The following is a 5036-nucleotide window of genomic DNA, read 5'->3' as shown; positions in this document are numbered from 1 at the left end:
ACTAACCGAAGCTACCTCGCCACATCCTAGACTAGTTAGACCAAGGTTTCTCAAGAAATCAATTAAGGTCATAATTTCTTGAATCAGTTTTGTCTTAGAAAGTGGTCGTTGTTCCTATACCCAAGAAGGCCCCTGTGCCTCGCCACTGCCTGGAAACTGATTTTTGAAATGTGGACTTAATTGATTGATGGTTAAACCTGAATCTAACTCAAGGTTAAATATTTCATTAGAACTTAACTTAAAATTAATAAAATTGACTACTCATCTCACATAACTCATAAAGTTACTCGTGTATGCCATGTATTGCAACACTTAGTACGGGTGAGATAATAAGGACAATTAAAGTACAACGTTTTGAAAAAGGTTTTCAAAAATTATTATAACTATCTTTATAAAAACTAATTTTTGAAAACTTGATATTTTCTTGAGATTCATGCTTGCTAGGTGTATCTATATTATAAGTTTCAAAACTCTATATATTTGAAAATTGGTTGACCAACATATTAGACACAAACCTTTAGGTCAACACTAAGTCTAAGAATCCTAAGACACATAGGCAGAAAATCCTTGTGGTCAACAAGGATGTCCTAAGAGAGTGTCTAGTTTAGGGGGAGGTCCAAATTAAAGGAATAAAGTTATTTCAAAAAAAAACTATTATCTTTTTGGTTTGGGTTAAACCCTAAGACATTTAGGGAGTTTGCCTTGTGCTTAACAAGGAACCCTATGGAAATGTCAGATTTAGGAAGAGATCCAAATCAAAAGAGTAAAATTAATTTAAAAATTATTTTCTCTAAAATTATCTTTAAAATTATTATGCATTATTCTTTTGATTTAGGATTAAACCCTAAGACACACGGAGAGTTTACTTTGTGGTTAACAAAGGGCCCTGAGGACGTATCTAGTTAAGGGAGATATTCTAATTTCAAAAGCATAATAAATAGTTTTTCAAAAACTATCTATTTTAAAAATACTTTCAATGAAAATCATTTCAAAATTATTCAAAATTATCAATTATTCTTTTAATTTGAGTCAAACCCTTAGACACACAGGAAGATTACTTTGTGGTCAACAAAAGGCCCTGAGGATGTGTCAGGTTAAGGGGGAGAGTCTGACTTCAAAGAATAATAACTAGCTTTTCAAAAATATATATTGTACAAAACACTTTTGAAAAATAATTTGAAAAATATCTTCAAAATCTATTTTGAAAATCAAACTTATTTTGAAAATTCTTTTGAAAAATTATTTTGAACAAATATTTCAAAACTTACTTGAAAATCACCCTGAAAAATAAGTTTTTACAATCTACTATGGTCTTTTAAGAATTATCAAGACTTAGGCATGACAATAGGCATTACCATTATTGTTGGTGCAAGAGAGAATGAGCTAAAATGTTAAATCTTTTTGATGTATGAAAAGGGGGAGAAGGGACCTTAAATTAATAATCTAGATTTCTCTCAGAAAATTAAACCCTGACCTATATTAACTTAAGAAATTGTCAAACATCAAAAAGGGGGAGATTGTTGGTGCAAGATGCACTAAGATCTTGCCTAGAGTTTCGATGTTTGACAATACACCTAAGTCGGTCAGTCTGACCAAGGGTTGATCCAAACAGGACTTGATGTTTGGATGTGTGGAAGTGAGTGAGAAGACCTAGTCGGTTAGACTAGGTAGTGGAAGTCCTAATCTGGACGATCGGGCAAGGGAAGTCCTGGTGAGTGAAGTTGGGCAAGGGAAAGTCCTAGTTGTAGGCTAGGCAAAGGGAAGTCCTGATTTGGAGGATCAGGCGGAAGTCTTGGCAGAGTCAAGTGCACCAGGTGAAGTCTGGGCTGGTCTAGGTGACCGAGTCGCAGCAGAAGTCTGGGCTGGTCTAGGTGACCGAGTCGTAGCAGAAGTCTGGGCTGGTCTGGGTGACCGAGTCGCAGCAGAAGTCTGGGTTGGTTAGAGAGAACCGAACCGCAGCAAAAATCCTGGGGGGCTAGGACAGAGCCGAGCACAAGTCCAACAAGTCTAGAGGACTTGGTTGACATAAATTCTCCTGAGTGGAGTGGGTAGGGGCGCGTTCCTGGAGTGGAACAGGAGGCGTCAGACTAACCCAGGATTTCGGTAGAAATCCAAAGTTAGACCCACAAGGTAAAGCTAGGTTGGCTTGGTTGTTTTCATGCTTATTTTGCAGGAACCATAATGCAGGGTCAACTTCAACGGGTCATAACTTTTGACTCGGGACTCGAAACGAGGCACGGTCGGATGCGTTGCGAAGCTCTTTCAGAGATCTACAAAAAAAGGTTTCTAAAGTTGACTCAGATTCTGGCTGGAGTCGACTCAGATAAGCACTTGAGTCGACTCAGAAGGGCACTTGAGTCGACTCGGACAGGAGATAACGAGCAGGATGAAGTTCTATCTGCCACGCAAGCTGGAGTCGACCCAGATAGGGATCTGAGTCAACTCAGGAGCAGTATAAAAGGCCGTGAACGTGCAGAAGCAAATGCATTCAAGTTATTAACCTCCCTGCTCAACTAGTGGCACTTCTGAACGCGAACGGAGCCAGACGCTTGCAACCGGGGAAGATCCAGGAGGAGTGCGCAGCGCTCGGACTTCCAGATCGGCGATAAATTGTTTGGTTTTAATTTCTTACTTATCCTTTCTGATTTTACTTATTATTCTTTGTTTATTGGACTGTAAGACGGGTTTCTCCGCCTCCGAACGACGTTCGAAAAGGAGACCACTAGTGGACGGGCGCCTCCCGAATTAGGCCTTGGACGTACTAACCCTGGGGGGTTAGGAACCAAGTAAATCCCACGTGTCCCCTTGCATTTATTTCTAATTCCGCTGCTTAGTACTTTGTCAGAAAACGAACGAATTCAAAAAAGCGACACGCGCTATTCACCCCCCCCCCCCCTCTAGCGCGTACATCGATCCTACAATGGAGCTAATTCGACCAAACGTGCATTTTCTTGATAGCTTGTGCATCCTGACTGAAACATGAACTTGGATTGTTTTGTTTAACTAGATGTAGATGGTTATCTTTGATATATTTAAACTATGATTTTATAATTGTGAATGTGATGTTATCTAATATTTGTATGTTGGATTTTAAATGTTAGAGCTTTGAGCAGGTTATAATTATTTGTATTTGTATTATATATTTATGTATATAGGTCTATTGTATTTTAAAAATATAATTATCCGCAGTGCGCGGGGGGCGTGCTGCAGATGCACCTTTCCGCAGCGCGCGGGGGGCGTGCTGCGAAAAATTGCACCTTTCCGCAGCGCGCGGGTCGCGTGCTGCGGATGCACCTTTCCGCAGCGCGCAGGCCGAGTGCTGCGGATGCACCTTTCTGCAACGCCCGAGCCGCGTGCTGCGGATATATTATAACTTTCAACAGCTTAGAATTATGCAGCACGCGATGTGCACTGCGGATAGCTTAATTGTGCGTTGTGGAAAGTCAAATTTATTGTAGTTTCTGAATGGAAACTTACTCGAGGATGTGTATATGACACAACCTGAGGGTTTTGTAGATCCACAGCATACTGGTAAGGTATCCAGCATTAGTAATCCAACTTCAAGATGGAAAAAACCAAGAGTGAAGATGAACCCTAAAAACAGCATATTGATGTAACAACTACTCATTGAAAGAAAAGCAAGAGTAGGTTATATTTTAGGCAGTTTGAAAAAAATTAGTTTTGGGTAATGCAAAATGAAATGTGCCAATGATACATTGATATTTTTGTATGTCATGTTGTGTACTGATATCTCATATGCTTTGAGCATAGTGAATTTTGGTTTCTGATGATTGATTGCTATTTGTTAGCCAGGATGACTTGTAAAATGGTGGTGTTGTGAGCTAGATTCGTGAAAGAATTGGGCATGATTTTAAAGGAATAGCAAATCCCATAGAGCAAACATGGCACATTCGCTGTGGTGATGTGTTGAAGAAAAGAGAATAAGTTTGAAGGGAATGTATCTATAGTGATTGACACTAGTGCTAGTGGGAGATTGTTAGTGAGAGAGTCTTCATAAGTTTAACTCAAATTTGGTTCATAAATCTCGATTAAGGCACACCTAGTCAAGTATTAACATTCAAGGACAATGTTAATACGACGAGACTAGTGTGGGTGAACTCGATGACTTGATCTCACAAGTCATGGATATGAGATATCAAGTTGACACATGGGTATGCATTGGAGAATGTATACTGAATGACCCACCATGAGAAAGTATCATGGATCATTATATGAGTGTCATATACTTTCTCATGTGGCTATTAGTATGACTATTAGTCCTTGGACCTGAAGTCACCATGGTTCCCAACATAAGGAGTTGTGTACTTTGACTTCGTCAGATAACCGTAAATGGGTGGACTATAAAGGCGATTACTGGGTATGTAACAAATTATGTGGAGGGATGTGGATGAGTAGATGGGATATATCCCTCCTATATAACGGGAGTGATATCATAGTTCTTAATAGAGTGAGACTACTAAGTGCATGGTCATGCCCAAATGAGTCAATATGAGATATTGAGCTCATTTGATTTGCAGGTGAGTCTTGTTCAAGTTCAAGCATAGATTGATTCAAGGATGACACGATCTATGCCTCGGTTTGATCAAGCATGATATCAAGGATAGAAGGACATCATAACATTGTGAGAGTCACAATTCATAGTCACTATGGTGATGTTGAGTCAACATTCTTGTAACTTGGGTAGCAATGATGTGTTGCTAGATACCGCTCATTGTTTATGTTTCTAAATTGGTTTAGAAGCATTGCCAACGTTACAAGAGCCTATATGGTCACACAAAAAAAGCAATTAGATGGAGATTAGGTTCATATGATGAATCAAGAGGATTAGATTCATGTGATGAATCAAGTTGGATTAAGTGTAATCAAATTCAGCTAATTGAGTTAATTTGATCAATCTTGAGAGATTAGAAGTCAAGTTTGACTTGACTTGAGAAGGAAGATTTAATTAGTTAGCCTAGTGTGGATTGACATAGACAGACTATGTCCTAAACCGAGCGAGTATAGGACAAGTGAAA

The sequence above is a fragment of the Curcuma longa genome, chromosome 15 (assembly GCF_044706935.1).
Source record: "Curcuma longa cultivar G26 ecotype Majalengka, Jawa Barat chromosome 15, ITB_CL_G26_1.1, whole genome shotgun sequence".
In the NCBI taxonomy this organism is placed as follows: domain Eukaryota; kingdom Viridiplantae; phylum Streptophyta; class Magnoliopsida; order Zingiberales; family Zingiberaceae; genus Curcuma; species Curcuma longa.
The sequence above is the reverse complement of the archived record's forward strand: the minus strand, read 5'-3'. Positions refer to the sequence as shown.